Source organism: Anas acuta, chromosome 4, assembly GCF_963932015.1.
Source record: "Anas acuta chromosome 4, bAnaAcu1.1, whole genome shotgun sequence".
Taxonomy (NCBI): domain Eukaryota; kingdom Metazoa; phylum Chordata; class Aves; order Anseriformes; family Anatidae; genus Anas; species Anas acuta.
In genome coordinates this window covers 75,454,540-75,471,331 of record NC_088982.1, presented here as the reverse complement: position 1 = coordinate 75,471,331, position 16,792 = coordinate 75,454,540, and positions in this window count along the sequence as shown.

The window sequence follows — 16,792 nt, the reverse complement described above, 5'->3', positions numbered from 1 at the left end:
AGAAAAGGCTCTGAACAGGCTATATTCTGCCCACAGCCCAGGTCCCAATTGTCTTGGCCAAAGAAGCACAACAGAGTACAAGAAAATCAGCTTCATCAATTAGGAAGGGAGTGAACCCAAAGCTGTAGCAGTACTTTGCTCTCTGAACTGCAAAGGCAATAACAAGAAGACTGGAAAAAGATTGAGAAGAATCTAATCTGAAGAATTGAGAAGAATCTGAGTTATCTAATTTTTTTGCTCTCCACTGAATTTCATGGAAATCACAGTACTGTAGTTAATCACCCCCAAATACACATATATACATTTATATATGCATATGGAAAGCAAACTGAAGCTGTCAGGTATCGTCAGGTATTTTATTGCGTCATAAGTATTTTGATTAATCCAGCGGTGGCTTACTAATGTGACAGTGCTTAGTGTTGCCTCTTTCATTCTCCCAATATACCTCACATTCTTTGCTTCAAATGGTGACATATTCTGTAGCTCAATATCCATAATATATGAGCTCAGCCTTGACAGCACTGCACAGAGTCCTATAGTTGATATGATGCTAAGAAGTGGTTTTCTTCTTGCTTCCCATGGGGCACTTTCCCATCTCAGTGTGCAACCAACTGCTGACAAGATGGTTTATATGTACTGTACCAAGCACAGCTAGCTATCTAAAAGAAAATTAAATCTCACACCGAGAAAGGACCCACTATAAGTTAAACCTGCAATGAGCTGCACCTGTGCCAAGTACCATCATTAAGAGCCTATTTATTTATTTATTTATTGTTGTTGTTCAATACAAGAGATTCCTTCTCTAAGCAACCTAAAGAAAAAGATCTAAAGACCAAATAAAAGACTAGGATTACAGAAGGCAGCTAGTAATTTCCACTTTTGTTATGTATAATCATAAACTTCAGAGTAAAGACATCTGACTGCCTGCAAAGGGAAGGAGATAAAATGGCCATAAGAATGAAAATTGAATTAGTAACATGGTAGATCAGGCAATTGTTGAATAAAATGGAGAGAACATGCAAGCTAAATAAGAGTTGAGGACCAGAAGGCAGGAACAAAGAGGGACTCTGTTTCACAGCAACTTCCCTCACTTCAGAGTATACTTTCATTTCTCATTAGGAGCCAAACTTTTCGAACACTTTCAGGAAAACATTGTTTTTTCCTGATTGACAAACTAGGTTTTTTAATTCACGATGGTGTGAAGATGTATCAAAATCTTTCCTTACGTGTAGGGATTATGCAAGACAAATTTCAAATATCTTTCCATCTCATTCAGAATGATTTTATGCAAAAAAACTTCTGCTTTGAATCCAATGAAGAGCAGAAGATATTCAAGAGACTCACTCTTCCTGGTCTAGTGTCCCTGCTGCATGGCTACAGAGTGTGACTGAGGCAGAGTTTTTTGTTAAAACCAGTGTATCAGCATATCTGGTTGGTAGCAAAACTCCTAAAATCAAATCCAGTTTAAAGCCTTCCAACTGAGGTGATACTTTTTGTTTCATTCTCAACTTCCTTTTCCATAGTATTTTTTTAGATAAAAAGTGGCGGGAGAAAAATTCACAACCTTTACAGAATTTTATTTTTCAGTGGTGTTGATACACACAACAGTATTTGCCCTGACACTCAAGAAAACCATTTATATTTCATTTCAAACTACTTTCAAAATGATGCTATTCTACCTTTTTTCCTTTCATATTTTTAAAATGACAGGGTGTTTTCAGTAGAAATTCTAGCATTTGCTGTATGAAAATTCTATGAGGGAAAACTCCTGTTTCTTAAAAATTACTTCTCTCTTAAGAAATTTAATGTTTGTTTGTTTGTTTGTTTGTTTTCTGTACAGGTATTCTGTTTTTACTTCTATCAGCATTGAAATCCTTGAAAATACAGCCAGAAGCCTGAATTACATTATATTGAACTTATTTAAACTGTGTTTTAAAATTTATTTTATTACACTGGTGCAAATACTGGTGCATCCACTTAAATAATTTAAAATCTGATTTATATTGATTTAATAAGTAAGTCAAATCCTTCTCAACTTAAGGTATGTCACTACAGGATGGGTTTAATTCACTTGATGGCTCCCTGTTTAATAAAATCGGTTTAGCACCCAAACTTGATTAATCAGTGCAATCTTGCATGATGCGAAACCAGCAGAAGCACAAGAAGTACTTTTATTGTCTAGATATACATTAATAGAAAAAAGAAAACCAATAAAATAGATGAAATTACTACGGGATGCAATTGCGCACATGCATCCTATGCTATGATGCCCCAAAAACCCACAAAGAATTCCTGTCATCAGATACCTACCTTGAACTGCTTCAGGAACCGAAAACCACAGACTTCCAGGAAAATGCTGTATGTATAATTAGCCCAGGATTAACAATGCTTTCTATGACTTCTCAGAAAATGCAAGTGTGAATGGCATTTCAAAACTGTGCAAAGGGGTGTTGTGAAAGAACCAAAGAAAAGCCATGGAACTCCAAAATACTATCACTCTGTATTTAACATTTTTGCTCAGATCCAGGAGTCTTTTGGTCATAAACCAAAAGCAAATCATCAGGAAAACAAAAAAACAAAACAAAACAAAAAAAAATGCATTTCCCTAATATGCTTTAAAACTACACAATAGGCAACAATGTTTGATTCAACACAACTGCTTCTAAGCTGGTGGTTGAGCCCTTGGCCACAGTGTTCTCATATGAAACAATTCTGCCAAGAGCATGCATAACAGATGCTAAATATGCATGTCTCACACATTGCTTGAATTCGTTCATCACTGACTTCCTTTGGGATAAAAGAGATATTGTCAAAATGATAATGATGGTGTAAACATTTTGGACACTTCAAGCATTTTCTGAATGCCAGATAAATTCAGAATAATTTTTAGCAGTAGGCTTGCCAGAGCATCAACTGAAGCCTTCATTATAGCTATTCATATCCCTATAATAAGGGTTGCATCAGCAATTCCATTATAAACACTCTTTCAGAGGATTTGATAGTTTGGCTGCAAAAAGTATTTTTGGCTGAAACTTTGTCATACAAGTTGTCTTAGATTTAATTTCTTTAAGTTAGTTTTAAACTGTTCATCTGCTTTTTAGATGGAGGAAACATGTTTTAGAGGGTTTAAATTATTCTTTTTTAGACTTACGTAAAAAAGCAAGAAGTTTTTTCTTTTGCAGTACCAACTATATAAGGAAAAGAAGAGCTAGGAGCCACATGCATTCCAGACTTGTAAAGAATTAGTTACCTGTGCATATTTACCTCTACATACATGCTAATTACATGTGCCCTGGTTAACTGACATGATCCAAATATCAAGGATTAAATGGGAGGGGATGCATCCCATGGAGGAATGGTGGAAAGGGTAACATCAATAAAATTTTCAGCCGGAGGTTAAGTAATGTGCTTCTAAATAACACAGTGTAGTGGACACCCATATTATAAATGTAGTTTTGAAGGAAAAACTTGACAATCCATCCAGATTTACTGTAATCACTGAATCAGTAGACTGATTTCGTAAGTCAGCTACTTTGATGGCACTGACTTCTTGTAGTGTGTACAATACCCACAGCCTTTGTTAGATGTTTATTTTTCACCCTAATCTTGTTAGATAACAAAGCATCGTCTACATTTTTAAGGAGAGGGGCTCAATAGATTCCAGCAGGTTTATCCCAGTGACGAGCTCAAAAACTGGGAAATGGATGAAAGCCCACAAAATGTCAGCATGGCTTCATCTCAATGAGAAGGGTACAATACTAGTTTACACTGAACTTAAAATCTACTAATGCCATGCTCACATTCATTTATAAAAAAAAGAAAAAAAAAAAAAAAGAGGAATGGGAGCAAGTTCACTGTCTTCAAATACTCTGTGATCCACTGCTACATCTTACTATTTAGTTCAAAATCTATATGGAACTACCAGCAGTGCTGTTTTGGTAAAGTCTTGAACAACTTCTTCAGTGTAAGATTTGGGCTATAGCAGTCACCTCTACAGCACAAGTCTTTTCTCCAGCAGGTGCCACAGGTAAATTGTAGATGTTGCCCATGATTTTGCAGGATATTATGAAGTCGAACCAGAACTGGAAGCTGTCCTTACTACACATTTCTGTTCCCTTTTTTAAGCATGGAAGTTCACAACTGTCTTCAAGAAGCTCCTGAACTTTAGTAACAATGGAAATAATAACAGCATTAACCTGCTGCTAGCCAATTTCTGCTCTTCAAAAAGTGAGAGAGCAGTGAGATTCTTCTTTACAAAGGCTTTTTTGCACTGCAGAAACAGAATAAAGGTCTACACTATAAATACTTTCAGGAATAAAACCGAAATAGTCATTATTTACATTTCTGCATCTTATAAGGATTGTTCACAGTGCTTGTCACTATGGGAATAAGCATGCTTAGGTTTCCCTCTGAAAACCCAGTTACACTGTTATGGTCATCTAAATTAGCAGAAAAGCCAGGTACAGGATAGACTATACTGTGGAGAAAAAAATAAAATAGCAATAATGAAAGCTTCAAAGATTCTTATCCCATATTGGGTCTCCTCTGATACCACTTACATATTGCTCTTTTTACTCTTCATTTCTTTTTGTTTTTTGTTTTTCTCTCAAATTAAGCAACTAAAACAATCTCAGTTGTCCTTCTAGATCACTGCTTTCTATCTAAACATTTACATAATTTATTTAGAATGAGATAAACAATTTGGAGATATTTATTTTTCTCATGTTATGTAACCTCTGTGTAACGGAGATGGCTCATGGTTACCTGTCCCTTTTGATGGTTAGGTATGACAACCAGCTCCCTTGCTAACAATCCTGAATTTCCTTGGACTTGTCTGACATCTGTACTGGCAGCTAAATCATCCTTTCTTTCCTGGGATGGCTGATATAACTGTGTCTCCCAGGCAGGGACATATTTCCCCCTGTCACAATTATATTCTCTAGAGCTGTGCAAGGAGAGAGAGAAGCTTGAGCCAAAAAGAATGAAAATGCATTATATGGTAGCTTAGGGATATGGTTTAGTGGGGACTGTTAGTGTTAGGTCAGAGGTTGGACTCGATGATCTTGAGGTCTCTTCCAACCTAGAAATTCTGTGATTCTGTAATAGAAAAGGAAATCAAATTCACAAATGTATTCACGTTTGGATCATGATTAATATAGTTATCATCAAGAGAGGGGTTATTACTGGAAAAGGGGGAAAAGAAAACTTTTTCACAAAGTGAAATGAATCTGAGTGAAACTCACTTCTAAAAACCTGCATATTACAGATTGCGAGTAGTAGAGAATGAACATCTGTTCACGGGAGGCAGCAAAAGCCATAAAGAAATTAACCTATGTTTAAGTTCTTTGCTAGCAAAGATTTATGTTAGGAAATTAAATCAGTACCATACAAGGCAGGGACTCCATTTGCACTTTTTGGGCACACACAGAGTGTCTTTCCTCACTGTCCTCACGAAATTGCTGTGTCCCAATTCTGTACAGCAAGTCACTAGGGTAAGACTTATAGCACATGGTTCGACTTCTCTTCCTAAGACATATTAAATCACTTTCAATTACCAAAAAAAGTGAGCTACTTGACAGATGGCCTCAAAGCACTATCCTTCATGGTTCATTACCAGACTCTTGTAAACAGGAATAGGCTTTTCTTACCTGCCTGTGAAGGTGCTGCTGAATGTCTTATTTCTGGAAATGCTGACTATAAATACGCTAGTGCTATTCCATGATACAGAACTTCCAGAAACTGTTTTCCTCTTAGCAAATTAGCTGAGTCTGTTTTGAAATCATATCTGCGTGCAAAATTTTAATACTCTCACATTTCTAAGTGCAAATCTGCCTTTCCGTGATGCCTAATGTGCTCCTGATATTTTGTTGCACAAAGAATAAATGTAGAACAATCCTGTGGACCCACCCTGGATTTACTCTCAGCAAATGGTAGAAGAATTTACAAGTCTGCACAATTCAGTCCCCAATTCCTCTGCAACATATGGATGTGTTCACTGCATATACTGGGCCTTGGAAATAGCTCATTTTTTGCCAAAAGCATGATGTTGCAATCAGCATGGATGCTAAAATACACTGTCTTTTCTTTCTACATATGTATTAGCAGATTAAATATGCTTACAAGAAAAAGTGGAAGTATTTTTTTTTCACACAACAGGTCTGAGAAGTAAGAGAAATCTAAAAGCAAATGGTCAACTGTCAAATTTCAGGAGACTTCTTGGATAAAGTGGATGAATGTGGGGAACCAAAATATCAGTTTGAAGTACTTGATTGGCTTTTAGCTACCTGGTTTGGGTAAACTTCTGTATAGGACAGACATTCTGTTCTGAAGTAAAGACTACAAAAAATACTGTGAATCTTTCTCAGATGAGAGTTTATAAGCACTCTCTATCAGCTAAGATTTTCCTGAGTAAATAAGTACAGGACAGGACAATGCAAAGCTAAAACAGACTATCATTACACTTTGCTATTCATGGCAGCTGGCATTTATTTGTAAACAGAAGAGTAAATGCGTGAATATTGTGTGTGGTATTAGAGAAATGGATATTTTGATAGAGCTTGAACTGAAAAGATTGTTACAAGAAATTTAGTTTTTTTAAGCAATTTAGAATACGGCATCCAAGGGCTGCAGTATAAGCAGAGTAAAACATAGTAGCCTAAATTTTATGAGATTGTGTTTGGACCTCAGAAATTGCAAAGTTTGAAAAAAGACACAAAAATATGGCACTTTGTTGATCTTAGGAAAGATTTGCAAAGTCTCAAAAGCAATTTATACGAACTCTTGAGATTCTTTGCCAGTATATATTTTTCAAATTATTTTTAAGAAGTCTGTGTAAGAGAGATGCAAAAGTTGGGGATTTTTTCAAAGAATTTACGTTTGCTTCCTCTCTTGAAATTCAAAATACTGATTTTCCTTTAGGCCTTTTATCCGTAACAGTATTGTAACCCTTCTGCAGGAAAATATACAGCAAAGGTAAGAACCATGGAGAAAGCACTTAATATTCTGAGATAGTTTCTCCAACATAGAGTGCCCTGGCCAAAGTGCACCAGAAGACAACGTCAGCCTTCACCATGGTGTGGACCCTGCTGTAATCTTCACAACTTGAACGAAAACTTTATCTTGGGCATGTGCTCTACTCCAGTAAGGCAAATCAGAAAATCTTCAGCAATCCGAATGAAGGTGTTGTAGCATTTAACACAGAAATGAGTAATGGTGGTAGTAGCCAACATTATTTTCACATTTATTTTATACCAAAGGTGATTTAGTTCATATTGTCTTTAAATTATCAGCATTTTTCAATGCTCATGTACTGATATTGTACAGATAATGTACAAGTGAATTACAGACATCTTTGTGATGAATGCCCCTAGTTTTAGCAGCAGGTAGACATGGAACAGCCGGTGATTAGGTAATGAAAAAATCACAGGGAACTGCTTGCTATTTGCATGTTTGACTGCTAAAGTAAATGTTTAAGGTGTAATCAGTGAAACAGTTAACCTTTTCTTTGAGAAAAAATAGACTTTTGGTTTTTATCAATTCCGTTTAGCAAATAGAAATGAAGAGGATGACACTGTATGATCAAAGAATTTACTCAGAGCAGGGAGCTGGTGAAAAGAGTAAGGGATGGGAAAGAACTTTTTGTGTGTTAAATGCTTCAGTTTCTGCTGCAAGCAGAACATGCAGCTCAATTAAAAGGAGCCATCCTGGAAACAAACAAACAACTACATGCATATTTTGACTTATGTACTTGAGGTCAGTAGGTATTTTTAAAATCAAAACTCTAATTGGAATTTGAAACTCTTGTTCTTCTCTTCCGGTGTCCTTCTTTCAGCCTACATCAGATACAAAAGACTTTAGCTTTTTAGGTAATTCTGCTTTTCTTTCAGATTGATGGGCTAGTAACACACATGCGGTACAATTCATTTTGTTCACTAAATACTGCTGCACACAACTGTAAATGGCCACAGGTCATCTGAGGCTGCACTTAGTGGCCAATTTAAATGTATGACTGTATGATACACCACTGAGTTTTAATTTCCCAGCTTCTGAATAAATATCACCTTACTCTACAGACTACCATGGGTTTAATTAAGAAAAGACTACTGGTATCAATAAGGGTGGCAGAATCTAGCATTTTACATGTGTAAGTCACTGCAAAGTTCATAGGAAAGCTCAAAGGCTGTGACCTTCAACTTGTTTGCTGGGAGGAACATGGCCTGGGAAGAGCGTGGGGGCTCTTTTGTGTGGGGAAAAAAAAAAGAAGAGTGTTTACTGAAAACACGCAGTCTTCTGTTCTTCTGGAAAGGCTGATTTTCTCAACCAAGATGTGACCATGTACAGCATTGCAGATACCCTCTTGGGTTTCTGGGTTGGGATCTGAAGAGCAAATGTTACTCTGGATTGGTGAGACAGACACCCATGATGATTTTGCTGGACAGAAGGGAGTGCGATTATTATTTTGCTTTAATTGAGATGCAGGCTGGATACACACACACCCTGACTGACAGAGCATCCCTATGCATCACTATAATAGTCTATCTTAATAATAATAATATTATGGTTATTAGACAAAAGATTCTGACTGTAAGTATTTGAGAGGGTTTTTGTTTGTTTATTTGTTTGTTTTGTTTTGTTTATTTGTTGTTCAGAAAAAAAAATCAAACCATTCTCTTCAGGAAAAGAGGAAATTATTTTCATTGTATAAAATATCTATACGCTCAAATCCTCCATTCTTACATCTTACACTCCAGAAGATTCTTACATTATCTATAACTAAATAAACTAAGTCAGTATAATGCCACTTTCCCAAGAAAGCTTTTTGTTTATGTGAGTGAACCAGCACTGTCACAGCTCCAAAATCCAATTGCCAATAACACGAGAGCAGTGCTAGGAAAAGCATAGCTGAGTTGTGGGAGGCTTCTCTGATCCTAAGCATCCCAGTAACTGTGGAAACTAAAATTATGTAGGAATAAAGACCAAATCTCCTCTGCTATAAACATCTACCCTTTGCACTGCTGTGCTGCTAGAAAATTTGATCGTCACTGTTTTGGCTATTGCTTCAGATTTTTTGTTACCTTTCTTATGACCTGTATTATGATTTGTGCTAGCTTTTATTTGAATGAAAGGCAGCAGAATATATGGATGAAAATTAAATTGGGAGGTTGCCAAGAATTAAGTGTTTTTCATGTTTTTCTTCCTTCTTGGGCTATAAAACAGAGCAATAGGGACAGGACCACCAGACTCTTTTTTAACATGTGATCTACAGTGTATCTGAACTCCTGACTGCAGAAGGTGGAAAGCTAGTTTATTATTCTATTGCACCACCTAACCCCTGATGTGATGTCAGTGAAAGCATCACAAAACCATTCCACTGAAATAGAGATCGTTTCTGTAAAAACAGGATAGTTTGTATCCATGTGTAGATTACTGATGCTTAGGGACAAAATAAGAACAGGAACAACAAGCTGGTTTTTATAAAAAAGTACACTTTTTTTTTTTTTTTTTTTTTTTTTTTTTTTAGGAACAGCTTTCTAGAGGAACACAATCATTCTTATCGTTTTAAAAGGATTGCCTTGTCCCAGCTCTTCCATCCTACCAGATACATCCCCTTGGCTCTTTCCCAGTGCTCACCCCAGAGACACAGGGTAATGGGGATTTCACTCAATCACTCTCTGCAAGGACCCCCTCATCCCTTTTCCTATTGAGATGAGAGACTGGAAGGACAGCCAGTGGATCTGCTGCTACTTTATGAAGATTAACTACTCTTTAAAAGAGGCAGGAGCTAAATTACCTATGAAAAAGTAGCCTATGCACTTATATCCCTCTATCTATGCTGTCCTGCCTGCGCTCATCTTCTGGTTCTTGTACTGTATATAGCAAGACCAATACTAAAAGGAACAGGTTTTCTGTAAAACTATACTGACTAAAAGAGAGACAGATATTGCAATAAGAACACTGGAAGGTACCAGCTGGGTATATTTGTCATTGCTTTCATGCTAAGCAGAAGAACATAACTAGTACGTTACAGAGGGTGTGGTGCAATTGCCTAAAGTAACTAGGAAAATAAAACTAACATTCACATTTTAAAGAAAATGTACAGCATTGAAGAGGCTTTCAGGGTAGGGCATAGCTGCATTACCCGAGCGTTCCCTAAGCTGCCAACCTTAGATGCTGTCGCGCTGGGGAAACCTGGTGTGCTAGCTCTAAGGAACAGTACGGAGCGTAGAGCGGAGTGGAGACACCACGGCTAGGCTCTGTGACAGGTGCGGACTCGATTGTTCTTGTGCACACCAAGACCGATAAGCCACACTTTTTGCTCCCCTGAGCCTAGGACCTGTAATGTTTTGACAAATGCTATTTATAATTATAATTATAAATTATAATACCAAATACATTATAATACCAAAACACACCTTCATCCCAAAAGCTACTTGGCTCCAAGGTGCGACCACCCCTCACTGAGATGGGAAAACTTTTCACCAATTATAACTAAGATATGCTTGACTAGAGTCATTCAAGTTCCACATAAAAGACAGAAAATAATATAAATGGGCCTAAGAGAGAGGGGATGTCAGGGAAGATACTACCATCAGGGGAGATACCCAAGGCAATACAACATCCTGAGGACCTCCTGGCTCCCGGAATCAGTCGATGGGCTGAGCCTCTCTTCCCCACCACTGGGACACCTTTGGGTGAGATTTGAACACTTGGTTATAAATCTTTCTAGAGTCTTTGATCCTTTTAACGCATTAATTTCTAGGCTGTACAACCTGTAACACCTGTAACACCTGTAACACCTGTGTATTTCATGCATGCTAGCATGCTTTGCCAACAGTAAGTATCGCTGGCAATCCAAAGAACCTGTGTACCTACTGCTGTAATAAATTGTGCATTGTTCCTAGCCATGATAGTTCTCATTGAACGCGACTAGAGTAAGGGTGGTTATATGGTATTGGTGAATCTGTGACCAGGGTAGTTCAGTGCTCTGAATCCAACCGCACCCATAACGGTTAATTGGCTACACTCCTTAATGCGACAGAGGGCAATGACATTGAAGAATCTAAATCATTCAGACCAAAAGCAACTTGAAATTCTAGCTAGAATGATACAGTAACTGTTACAGGCATTTTGCTATGACACCTCAGATTAAAAAAAATAATAATCTTTAAAACACTGGCACATGTAAACAAAGAATGTGAAGAAATCCAAACTTTAGCATCTAAACTTCAACAATGAAACCCTTCAAAGACTCTGGAAACATACAGTAGCAATATTCAGGAAAACATTAGTGTGTCAATATGAACACATCTTACCGGAGTCACTCTGTAGCATCACAAATTCAGTTCCCTGTTACTTACCTGAGAGAATGTATTTGACAGCAGCTGTCTGTTTTTTTTTTTTTTTTCCAGTAATCACCTGGATTTCAATACAATCATTTTCAGCAGAGTCTACTGATGCACCATTTGTGCTATCTAACTTTAAGGAGACTGACTACTAATTAGGTATTTCCTTCCTAATTGGTTTCCTTCACACAGAAATATGACACTGATAAATACACGGTCTTCCTGTTATCATTTAGTCCTCAGAGACCCAATTTAAGGACAGACTCTCACTGCTTTGGGTGCTGAAGAATACAGCCTAGAAAATCATCAATTCCATTCATTTCCTTAAGCACTAAATTCACTGCATCCAGGCTCTGAGTTAATTTTTAATATATTTGTTCTGCCTTCCTGCTGTTAATGCAAATGTAAATTACAGCTTCTTGTGTGCTTATAAACTTTAGATTAATCCTGCTTGCCTCTTAAAAAGCAAATCCAAGAATGTAGATACAGGATAAAAATCTTCTTATGAAACTGCATGCTCCTCCCATGTCCCCCCAAGGCTTCTGAGCAGGAGCCCCGCTGAGCAGACCACGGCATATGTTACTGTGAGAAGTGGGAAAGTGACAGATGTTGAAGACATTTCTGAACAACACAATTGGGTCCATAGATAGATACAACCGTATCTGATTAGGTAGACAGCTCCATTCATCTATTTGTACAACAGCCAGGAGGTCTCTAATTGTTTTGCAGATCACTTAGCAATTAATGATGCTGTTGCCCTTGGACAGATCATGCTACAGATCAATATTTTCTGGCAAAGTCAAAGCACTGAGTAGACATAATGATACTGAAGTTACTCTATTAATAGAGCCCACAGGCAAAAGCCAGGGTACAAGACTTCTTGGACAAGAATTCTTCTGTCATAGGCAAATATTGTTTATAATGATAAAGTAAATTGGACAAACTTGAATAGGAAGTAAAATAAATACCAAAAAAGATATTTACATTTCCTTCAACTGACAATAACTGTTACTGTATGTTGCTTTATGTAAGCAATTTCTTGAGTGTGTCATACATGTATTTTCTCTCTTAAATTCTCATTACAAATGATCACAGCCCTTTTACAAATTCCATTTCACAAAAATAAACCTATATAAATTTTAGCACCAAATCAGAGGCAAGGTTGCAAAACAGCAAGGCTACTGATCAGACTAATGAGTGAGTAAATGTGAGTCTTAAAAAAGGAGTGGAATGATCCTATGTGAACAAAAGCAAAAGGGCTACAGAGGGTAAAAGAGCCTGGGTTAAATTTCCCCCTCACTTTACCAGCACATTCGCGTTATTGATATTGCTGCTGTGTAATGGCTTTGTTTTAAGATATAATCCTCATGTTACAAACATTAAAATTCTTCATTTGAAATACTGGTTTCTCACATCTCTGCGGACTGTACAAACCACTCTGGAACTAAAGTGATCAGATTAGCAGCCCAGAGTAAGCTTATGAAAGTAGTGCATTTTGACTGTCCTTCTATTGTTCTCTAGTGAAATCTCAGTCCTAGGTACCGGGTAACATTAGGTTTCATCACAGCCCATAGCAAAGTTTCAGTTGATTACACCAGAGTGGGAATTTTTATCCATTATTTCACTGATATGAAAAATGGTCTCCCGTTTCCTGTTTGGAACACACTTGAAATCCAAACTAAAATCAAGTGTAATATATATATATATATATATTATTATATTATATGTATTATATGATATCAATTATATCAATTATATAAATAATTATATTATATATAATTATTTCACTTCACACATATATATATGTTATATATATATATAAGTGTGAAGCTTACATAATTTATAATAAAAAGGCATTTTTTTTTTACAGCTTGCTTGACTCAAAATTGGTATTATACCTAAAAAAAACACTGCAAGTGAGGACTTGTTGGATTGCTATTACAGCTTTAAATTATAGCATTTGAATGCCTCAGGATAATTTTAATTGGGAAAGAACTGTATTTTGAAAATCAATTATTTTCAGTAATTTTCTGTTTCAGTTCTTCACTACCCATACAGCTCACTGTGTAAAACAAATCTTAGCCTAATCTCAACTACTTGGGAACATGTCAGTAAACAACCAGGTATCTGATATACTCCTGCAATCGCTGTAACCACAAATTCTCCAGTGTGGTTCTATCAATTTCACTACAATTATGCTAACACATAATTTGACCATGAAAACCTGCCTTGGGGGAAGACTGTCCTGTCTTTCAGGAAACCTATGAGACATCAATGAAGTGATGGGAAAATTCATTTGAAGGGTAACCTAAGGATGTAGTGACAGTCTCACCTCCTCAGAACTATAATGGCATTCCTTATGTACTCCACATATATTTAACATAGAAAAATTCTAGCAGAATTTATAAGAAGATTATAAAGTTTTACCTCTGTTAACTCTTTACAGGAACATATTGAGAGGGGTACTGAATATCCTAAAAATAATATTCTAAATTAGCTAATCACCTTCTGTCTCCAGATGTTTTTATAGTGCCATTTCACCAACAAGAAGTCCCCAACAGAAGTTGTATTTGTCATCAGTCTCTTTCTAAAAGAGTTCCCACTACAGAAGCAATGAGAAAAGAAGTAACAGAAGGGACGTTAAGAGGCCATGTAAGCCACATCTCTGCCCCAGGACATGATCAGTGACAGCTCAAAAATGACTGTCAAATTCATTCTTAATGATGGAGGCTCAGAAAACCCCTGAGTTTATCAGCTCTTATTAGAACTTGCTCATGCATCACCCTCTAATTTTAGCTTTATTTTTGCTGAGACTTTTGAGGATGTGACAAAAAAATCCTCTCCAAATTGGTTTACTCAGTTCTGTGATGGCAGTTCAGAGGCCATTGCAGCATGACTGATTCCACTGAAAAAGAGCAAGGAGCTACAAGCCAGGAGCAGGAAGCTGGAGGAAAAGCTCCAGACTTCCACACCACTGTCCCACTGCCTAGACAGCCTCCTAGCTGTGAATCAAGGGGTAGAGGAGTGAAAGTCACAAAGAGAGGCCATGCATTCCTCAGTTACAGGCTTCTCATTCTGGCAGAGTTTAACTGGTCTGGCCACCAAAAAGAAATTGCTTGAAGGAATAGGTCTGCTGTTTTTGTGATTTTGCTGCTGCTTATACAATTGCCTATTCTGTTTTTGTTTGAACTCATCCTTGTTCCAGTGCTTAATTAACCTTACCATTAGGAATGTTTTCCTGATATTTATGGTATATCTTGCTGCATTTTAAGTTTATTGTTTCTTTTTCCTACCCATGGACATGGACAATGAGTTCTTTGCCATGTTGAAGCTAGTTTTTATGTATCACTCCTTTAACTTCTCTCTTCTATGTTAAGCAGCTCCAAAAATCCTTCCTCAGAAGTCTTTGATGATCTCTAAATATTCTTTTGGTCTCCTGTGGGTTCCTTTCAGTTTGCACAGGTCTTTCTTGCAGTTCAGTGCCTTTGCACAGGTACTCCTCTGCATGCTGAGTAGAGCAAAGGGATTAGTGGATGTGTTTTGTGAGGGGTACTGTCTACTGTATAAACCCCAATATGACAACTGCCTTCTTGATAACTGCCTGCCTTCGTTCTTTGTGAACACTAGCTCCCAGATCCTTTTCTCTCAGAAATTCAGCTCTGCTATCTGCCTGGAAGACTCCATATCTTCTGGTAACATTTTAAGTTACGAGTTTAGAACGAAAACCAAACCTGAATTTTAATATTTAAATTGTTTATCTTTTTTTTTTTTTTTTCTTTTTCCTGCCAGTAAAAGATTTAAAAAGGATTAATTGAAATTTTTCTTCACTTTCATGCTACAACTGCTGATTTTAGTTCAGACTTAAACTACAAATGAGTTTATAATTATAAGGCATCTTATGCACTGTGGGAATATAACACATTATATTATGTTACAGTTCAGATACTTGTACATGTATATTTGCAAGAAAAGTCATCTAGCTGTGCTTGCACACCTTTACTCTTCAGAAGCCTATGGGATCTAGCATCATGCACATACATTTCAGCTTCACTATATACTAAATTATATTTGTTTCTTCCACATTCACTTTCTCTTAGGCACATTAAATGACAACAGAATACAGAAATAATAAATTAAGTTCAAGAAAGTGCATGAAGGCAGCATTATTTTTTTCTGCAGTTCACACTGTTCTGATGTAGACTTTCTATTCTACAGCTTTTTTGATAAAACATGATTTAGAAGCAATCAGGTAGGTAGACAAGCTGTTAATGGAGACTATTTTTCCAGTAAACAAAGCATCAAACAAATTTTTGACACATATACATCCTTAAACATGAAGAACATAAATTCAGATTAGTATTAATTTCAACAGAGTTTCATGGCTTTGCTCCTGATTTACTCCACAGCGTAAACAGTCATGTTTCTCCTAGTGGACACCGACACATCGCAGCAAGGTATATACCAAGTCAGAATGCACACTGCTCTGTGCTTTAGCTTGAAGATTGGCTGTCAGAGTAAGCACACTGCCAGAACATAACAGTTAAGTAGTGTAGGTCACAAAATACATCTATCTTTTTAAATTAATATCTCTTAAGAAAAGGCAACAGCTTGAGTCACTACTTATTCTTGCTGGACATATATAACCTTTCTCAGACACTTTGTCAAAGCAAATCCCTGAGGCGTCTGTAGATGATAAACAAAGCCCCAACTGAGGTTCCAGCTCACTAGAATCCTTGTTATTATATGCTTGACAATGTCATTGGGCAGTTGGGAACTGAGCATGAGTTTCAGACAAGGGCAAAACATTTTAGCTAGGATTGATGCCCACACACCGTCCAGGGGAAATGACAGTGTTGCTGTCAGCCTCTGTGGTAAGAGAAGATTATAAGTGGGACATCTGTATTGGAGTATAACATTAAAAGTAGCAAAAACCCCACAGGTCATTTCCAAATTTTGGAATGGATCCAAGCAGAATTTGCAAAGGGAACTTGCAAAAACTCTCAAACATTTTGCCGTGTTTCTTAAGTGTTTAATCAAAGACATTACAAGCTTTACAAAGCATTACAAAGCATTACAAAGCATTACAAAGACATTACAAGTCTGTTTCTCAGACTGAGAACAAACTGAGAGATCTTGCAAGTATAGAAAATGATTTCTTTTCCTCATATAAAGCAAGTCAGAAGAATTCAGGAAACTTATTTGATAGCAGGATTTTTCATCAGGAAGATGATAATATATATATTTTGTTTTCCATGAATAATCAGTGTTTCATTGGTTTATCTGCTGCTTGTACAGGGCATGATAGGATGAAAGCCATTCAGAGAGAGTGATTAGCTCTGTGCTTCATAAGGTGAGACAGATTCTTTCCTTTTCAGGTCTTTTGTGTGCATTTTGATACAAGTTGCTGGCGAATAAAAAAAATGCCTTCCAATATATATGAGACTAATACT